The 8,181-nt window shown below is 40.9% G+C and overlaps 1 long non-coding RNA gene across 1 annotated transcript; it reads right to left on the bottom strand.

Annotated features, from left to right (window-relative positions):
- Window positions 1-2,129: 2,129 nt before the first annotated feature.
- LOC129505118 (uncharacterized) lies at window positions 2,130-7,869 on the bottom strand. Its single transcript, XR_008663467.1, has 3 exons — window positions 7,850-7,869; window positions 3,021-3,377; window positions 2,130-2,202 (listed from the first exon to the last, which is right to left on the bottom strand). It is a non-coding gene; the product is annotated as an uncharacterized LOC129505118 (long non-coding RNA).
- Between the last annotated feature and the right edge of the window lie 312 nt (window positions 7,870-8,181).

The following is an 8,181-nucleotide window of genomic DNA, read 5'->3' as shown; positions in this document are numbered from 1 at the left end:
TCACAATCCCAGACCTGTGGATTTACTTCCTTCCAGATACTAGAAGGGATACCAGGGTAAGGTTTTAATTCTCCAGATGTTAAAGAGAACAAACCATCCTCTTCTTTAGTAAGAGCAAACCTGCTTCCTAGTTTATACATTAAGTCTCGTACAAGTAATGGAGTGGGACAAGATGGAAGGTCTAGAAACATATGAGTAATCAATTGGTTTCTATAGCTACAGGTTAAAGGCATTGTCTGGCAATACATTTTAGTTGTTCCTGCTATGTCAACAATTTTATGGCTAGAAAAACAAGACTGGAGTGCTAAATAAGAACAGAATGAGTGGCTCCTGTATCAATAAGAAAATTGAAAAACTTACCTTTCATATCCAGAATACCAGGTCTCAGTCATCTTGATGTCAAAGGGAGCCAGAGCAGCCTCAGGGCCCTGTCATGCTAAGTCCTCTGGTTCCTGCTCTTCAGCAGGGAAGTGAGTTTTTGTTGTCTCTCTCTCTCTGGAGATGAGGACAGTCTCTCTTCCAATGTCCTTTTTTTGAACAGACAGGACATGACTGTGGTGGAGAGCATTTGTCTGGACATTCTTTGCTTCAATGTCTGATTTGGCCACACCCATAGCATGGGGTCTTACCTGGTCCTTTGATACTGGCTTTTTTTGGGTGCCTGATTATTCTAGTGTGGTGGGGAATCTGCAATAGTGCCAGCTGATATTTAAGCCTGTATTTTACCCTGAGATTTATTTAGCTCTTGATTCTTTTCCTGACTTAAGGCCACAACTCTATCATTAAAGACTCCAGTAGCTACTTCTAGTAGGTACTGGGTGGGGGTTTGAGGTCCTGGAGCCATTTTAGTCAGTTTTTGGCGGCTGTCAGGTGCTGACTGACTTATAAAATGATGTTTAGTGTGATTGTTCCCTTGGGTGAGATTGGGTCCAGATTTGTATACTTTCTTTTTTTTTAATTTTTATTTATTTATGATAGTCACACACACAGAGAGAGAGAAAGAGAGAGAGAAAGAGAGGAAGAGACATAGGCAGAGGGAGAAGCAGGCTCCATGCACCGGGAGCCTGATGTGGGATTCGATCCCGGGTCTCCAGGATCACTCCCTGGGCCAAAGGCAGGCGCTAAACCACTGAGCCACCCAGGGATCCCAGATTTGTATACTTTCAAAGGTGGCTCCTATCAAATGACCCTGAAATAGAGCTGAATTTTCATCAGCTCCTTGAGAAACTTCCTGAATTTTATCAAAGTTTACAGGTTTAGAGAATCCTTTTTTCATTCCTTCTATTAAACAAGTGAGCATATGGTGTCATCTTTCCCTTCCCTATCTTATTGGTAATTTCAGTGAGGTTCAGTATTGGGAACAGCAGTTCTTCCTATCAGATAACAACCTCTATCTCTGGCTGTTGATTCATCAGCAAATTTTTGATGAGCCCCTTTTCCACAAGGGTGCAACAATGAGTTGATATGTTGTATATATCTTGCCAGGTCAAATCAAACATAATAGATAATTGTTGAAAGCCCTCAATAAATTGAGGAGGGTTTTTGGAATATTGTTCTAATTGTTGTTTTATCTGAGCCAGGTCTGCTATGGAGAATGGGACACGGACTTTAATTGTACCCATTTCTCTACTAGCAACCTCCCTAAGAAGATAAAATCCAAATTTAGGTGGAACCCCTGGGAGATAAGGAGTTCTACTCCTAGTATGCCTAACTGGGCTGGGAGAAAAGGGGTCTTGAGGTTTACAAGGAGGAAGGTTGTAACAGAGCCAGTATCATCTTTGTTTAGCTTGGCCAGTGATTACTCCAGTAGACCAGGTTTATTAATAGGAATGGGCCTATTTAGACAGTCATCATCCAATATGTCCAGAGGGGGTTTATTAACCAGGTTAGTGGTTGGACACATTCTGTAAGAAGCCTTAGGTTGGGGTCTTGATTTAAGGCCATGAAGGCTAGACATAAGGTACCTTAGTCCATTTGCAACCCCCCCTTTTTTTTTGCAGGAGAGATCTAGCCTGATAGATTATATTGAAGCTTAATGTCCCATAAATGCACCATTTTTCCTCATTTCATGAGTAATGAGGTCATGCAATGTTACAGAAGATCAGTTTATTCTTTCTTAAATCTTGCAATCCAAATTGATTCCAGTGAGTTAAAAAGCATCCCAAGGAAGAATCCTTAGGGACTGAAGAATATTTCAGGTTCCTAGAAAAGTAGAAAAGATCCATTAGCAAAAATCCCCCCTGAATCCAAGGTGGCGTCCCATGCAGGATATGTCAGGGGTTCCTGGTCTCAAAGTGAGTCACTATGAACAACACCTTGCCTCGTAGGAGGGATGCCAGCATCTGCTCCCTTCCTCATTGCATTCTAGTCCAAATGAACACTGGCAATGGACCAAAATGCTTTGCTGTGCCATGCTATGAAGAACCTGCTGTTTTTAACCCATTGAAAACACTAAAAATAGTATTACAAGGAGGACATTACCTAATTTTGTAATTTAGGTAGTTAGTAGGAGATACTGATGGAAAACAGTAGAGATAGAAATCCACCATGATCTAAATGACATTTCAACACATTTAGCTCTTACAGCTGACTTTCCTAGGAAACAGTCCCTGGTTAGGTTTTAATTCAATCAGGTACTGCTTTTGTCTGGCTCTTGGTGGAGGTGTCATGGCCAGAAGCGACTAGACCAGACAAACAGAGGGGATCACATGAGACCAATGAGGATGAAACTTCACACGGGAGTCTTAAGATTGGCAGCCATCCTGGTGACTTAGGTGGCTGTCCCATGCCCAAAAAGACAACTTTGTATAAGAATAGGAATAAAGGGAGGCATCAAGTTTCTGGGTCTTATTACTATTCTGACTAGGGTAGTAGCTTCCAGTCAAAAGGCTTTCTCCTGTCCGTAGGGCAGCCACAGGTTAGAGGATAACAGCCTGAGCAGTTGACATGAAAGTGTTCCAATATGAGACAGTACTTGAAAAAGCCCCTGCTGTGAGAGTAAAGGAAGAGGAAGTACCCACCAAGTTTGTAAGGAAGCTCACTTCTGAAAGCTGTCATGAGCTGAGAGAACCCAGAAGATGTACCAGCGCTGCTTCAGGATCCTTCTTTTTTCTTTATTTTTCTTTCCCATCTCCTGGCTTGCTATGTCAGTTCAGCCAACTGACTGAAGACACAGTTTCTTTTCATGTTTCATGCCTCTACCTTATAGAGAAGTGGTACTTGAGAGCCACATGGACCATTAGAGTGTGAGGACTCTTGGGCCTGTAAGAGAAGACTCGAGTCCCACATTGGATGTCAAATGATGTGATTTGAAGTTTGGATCCAAGAGTGAATGGTCAGAAAAGAATTCATGAGATGTCTTCAGTGCAAAAAGGTGTCTAAAAATATATATATATATATATATATATATATATATACATATATATATATATGGAGTTTAATTTGGCAACATATAGCATAACCCCCAGTGCTCAGCCCATCAAGTGCCCACCTCAGTGCCCGTCACCCAGTCACCCCAACCCACCGCCCACGTCCCTTTCCACTACCCCTGTTCGTTTCCCAGAGTTAGGTGTCTCTCATGTTTTGTCACCCTCACTGATATTTCCACTCATTTTCTCTCCTTTCCCCTTTATTCCCTTTCACTATTTTTTATATTCCCCAAATGAATGAGACCATATAATGTTTGTCCTTCTCCGATTGACTTATTTCACTCAGCCTAATACCCTCCAGTTCCATCCACGTTGAAGCAAATGGTGGGTATATCTCATTTCTAATGGCTGAACAAAAAGGTGTTTTTATGATAGCATGGGGACAAGATCCATGGGGAGACAGAGCTGCACTGGTGATTGTGGGGAGTGACTGATTATATACTTATAAATTTGTGGAGGAAGAGCGATAGAGATAACTTCAGTTTCTAAGGAATTTTCCTATGCTGAAAGTGAGGTTTCAGGACCTTGGAGGTGTGGTTATTGTCAAAAGGTTGTTTAGTCTCTAATAGAACATCAACTCTAAGGCAGCCATGAGCTCCCCGAGGAATGTCCTGCTCTGCATGTCTTGGGTATTTCTCAAGTGAGCTGCAAGTTGAAAGATTAAATTTAAGCTACACTTCTGCCTTTGTTCTCCTCATCATCTTCCCCATCTCCACCCATGATGCTGTGCTGACCCTATAGTCTATCTCTAGACTAATAATGGGATAATATATTTCCTTATTCTTTAAGACCATTTGAGTGAAGTTTCTTATTTCTTACAACCCAAATGCTGTGAATCCTTCATATGGATAAATTACTTAGCCTCTTTGATTCTGTTTCTTCACCTAAAATAATCCTTATATACCTGTATTTTGAAAATTTAAGTGAGCTTTGTCATGCATGTTGGCATGTGGCTATCATTACTAGGTTAAGATAATACTTCTTTATCCTGCTCATAATCTGATGTCACACTGAGCTATTCAGGTAGCTTAGAATCTTTTGCATATTCTCTCAGGAATTTAACCCCACATAATCTGGACTGAAGACCTTGAAACTGAGTAAATCTCAGCTAGCTCCACAGAGTACAGCAGTATAGTATAATGATTAGGAAAGATGGAGCAGGAATTAGATAGACTGCCTTGGTTGAAGTAATAGCAGCCCACTAACTATGATCTTTGGGTAAATTGCTTAACTTCTCTAGGGCCCAGGGTCCCCATCCACATATTGTAGATAATAATAGCTACTGCAGAGGTTGTTTGTTTTTTAAAGATTTTATTTATTTGACAGAGAGAGAGAGCAAGAGAGAGAGAGCACAAACATGGGGAGGGGCAGAGCGCGAGAGAGAAACAGGTTTCCCTCTGAGCAGGGAGCAGGATGTAGGGCTCCATTCCCAGGACCCTGAGATCATGACCTGAGCCAAAGGCAGATATTTAACTGATTGAGCCACCCAGGTGCCCCCAGAGATTATTTTACATTGAAAGGAGGTGATCTATATTAAGATTTTAGCCTATTGCCATTTATATATATAATATATATACATTATATATTATATATATGCATACATATATTTGGTTACAGTGGTTTAATTTATTCATATGTCTTTAATCTCTGCTTACTTAGCATCAGAAGTCTTCTTGTACATGCAAAATATACTGAACTTGAAATGCAGTTGAGAGCTCTATCTTATCCTTTAGTTTTATCAACATTGCTTGAGTTTCTTTATCCTTAAAGTTCAAGTTTTGTGTTGGAGATTTGTAAGGCTATTTTTGTTTTTCTATTGTTTTTTTTGTATGTTTTTTATTAGAGTTCGATTTGCCAACATATAGCATAACACCTAGTACTCATCCTGTCAAGTGCCCCCTCAGTGCCCGTCACCCAGTCACCCCATCCTCCCGCCCACCTCCCCTTCCACTACCCCTTGTTCATTTCCCAGAGTTAGGAGTCTCTCATGTTCTGTCACCCTCACTGATATTTCCCACTCATTTTCTCTCCTTTCCCCTTTAGTCCCTTTCACTATTTTTATATTCCCTGAATGAATGAAACCATATAATGTTCTTCTCTGACTGACTTACTTCACTCAGCATAATACCCTCCAGTTCTATCCATGTCGAAGTACATGGTGGGTATTCTTCATTTCTAATGGCTGAATAATATTCCATTGTATATTTAGACCACATCTTGTTTATCATTCATTTCGATGGACACTGGGGCTCCTTCCACAGTTCGGCTATTGTGGACATTGCTGCTATAAAAATTGGGGTGCAGGTGTCTCAGTTTTTCACTGCATCTGTATCTTTGGGGTAAATCCCCAGTAATGCAATTGCTGGGTCGTAGGGCAGGTCTATTTTTAACTCTGAGGAACCTCCACATAGTTTTCCAGAGTGGCTGTATCAGTTCACATTCCAACCAACAGTGCAAGAGGGTTCCCCTTTCTCCACATCCTCTCCAACATTTGTTGTTTTCTGTCTTGTTAATTTTCACCATTCTCACTGGTGTGAGGTGGTATCTCATTATGGTTTTGATTTGTATTTCCCTGATGGCCAGTGATGCGGAGCATTTTCTCATGCTTCTTGGCCGTGTGTATGTCTTCTTTGGCGAAATTTCTGTTCATGTCTTTTGCCCAATTCATGATTGGATTGTTTGTTTCTTTGCTGCTGAGTTTATTAAGTTCTTTATAGATCTTGGATACTAGCCTTTTATCTGATATGTCATTTTCAAATATCTTCTCCCATTCTGTAGGTTGTCTTTTAGTTTTGTTGACTGTTTCTTTTGCTGTGTGGAAGCTTTTTATCTTGATTAATTCCCAGTAGTTCATTTTTGCTTTTGTTTCCCTTGCCTGTAGAGATGTGTCTTGCAAGAAGTTGCCGTGGCCAAGTTCAGAAAGGATGTTGCCTGCGTTCTCCTCCAGGACTTTGGTGGATTCTTGTCTCACATATAGATCTTTCATCCATTTTGAGTTTATCTTTGTGTGTGGTGTAAGAAAATGGTCTAGTTTCATTCTTCTGCATGTGGCTGTCCAATTTTCTCAGCACCATTTTTTAAGGAGACTGTCCTTTTTCCAGTGGATAGTCTTTCCTGCTTCGTTGAATATTAGTTTACCATAAAGTTGAGGGTCTACTTCTGGATTCTCTATTCTGTTCCATTGATCTATGTGTCTGTTTTTGTGCCAGTACCACACTGTCTTGATGACCACAGCTTTGTAGTACAACTTGAAATTGTAAGGCCATTTTTGACGTTATTTTTGTGTGCCTGGGGAGACAGGTGGCAGGACTCTGAGCAAACCTCAATGCCTGACTTGTCAGATTTCAGGTACCTCTCTGCCCTCCTACACTCCTATGGCCTAATGGTATGTGGTAGGTAAGGGGTGTAAACATCATTGGAACAGATAAGGCATCTCTGGAGGGCATGCCTCCCGAGCTAGGTCTCACTGCTGAAAGCTGTCATGAGCTGAGAGAACCCAGCACTACTTCAGGATCCTTCCTTTTTCTCTCTTTGTCTTTCTTCCCCATTTCCTGGCTTGCTATGTCAGTTCAGCCAACTGACTAAAGAGACAGTTTCTTTTCATGTTTCATGCCTCTACCTTATAGAGAAGTGGTACTTGAGAACCACATGGATCATTAGAGTGTGAGGACTCTTGGGCCTGTAAGATAACATCCAATCAAGTCTTTTTTGATGCCTAAGAGACGTTGGGTTCCCAAGTGTCTAATGACTATACTGCTACATAGGGGGCATAGTAAGGACTTGAACCTACATCTGGATCTAGCTAGCACTCTATTTTCACTTAGTGAATTAATCTGGCAGGAGTTGCTAAGAAAATTGATACTTAAGAAATACTTAATAAATGCTACATACAAGTCAGAAGCTGGGCCAAGTGTATTTGTATAGTTTCATTTGATCTTTACAACTAACCTGTGAGAGGATTGGGAGAGGTTTAGCAACTTGCCAAAGGTCACAATGGATTGAGAGTGGGGAAGCTGGGGTATGAAACTACATTGTCTGATTTAAATTCAGAGTTCCTAAGACAGAAAATATTTGTGCTCAGGCTACTTATGCTTCACCTTATACAAATACTTGTAGGGGCACCTGGATGGCTCAGTGGTTGAGCATCTGCTTTTGGCTTAGGTCGTGATCCTGGGGTCCTGGGATCCTGTCCTCCATCAGGCTCCCCACAGGGAGCCTGTTTCTCCTCTGCCTGTCTCTGCCTCTCTCTGTGTGTTTCTTATGAATAAATAAATAAAATATTTTTTAAAATGCTTGCAGGTGTAAGGTAAAAATTCAATGTAAACAAAGCACCTTCAGCCAAGGGAAACATTATTTATTCATGAACTTCAGAGTTTCAATTGTTTTCCCCTAGAGAACTAAAGCCTCTAGCCCCTACTTACTGAAAATGTGGTCTGTACACCAGAAGCTGTGGCCTGTCCTGGGATCCTGTTAAAAATGCAGAATACCAGACTCCACTTCAGATCTCTTGAATCAGAATATGGAGCATAATAAGATTCTCAGGCAAATTGCGTGCCCCTTAAAGTTGGGAAGCTCTACTTTAGTCTAGCTGAAACTGAAGGATTCCTGATCTCTGATGATCTCATAATATTATTACTAAATATCTCCTTAGCATGACGAAATTCCCAAATAATTTCCAAACCACTCTCTCAAGAATTTGCAAAAGGAGAATCAGAGAAAAACAAGATTAGTACTAGATGGTACATACCTTGCT

Source organism: Nyctereutes procyonoides, unplaced genomic scaffold (assembly GCF_905146905.1).
Source record: "Nyctereutes procyonoides isolate TBG_1078 unplaced genomic scaffold, NYPRO_anot_genome, whole genome shotgun sequence".
Taxonomy (NCBI): Eukaryota; Metazoa; Chordata; class Mammalia; order Carnivora; family Canidae; genus Nyctereutes; species Nyctereutes procyonoides.
Note: the sequence above shows the minus strand (reverse complement) of the source record. Positions and strands in the feature narration are given on the sequence as shown.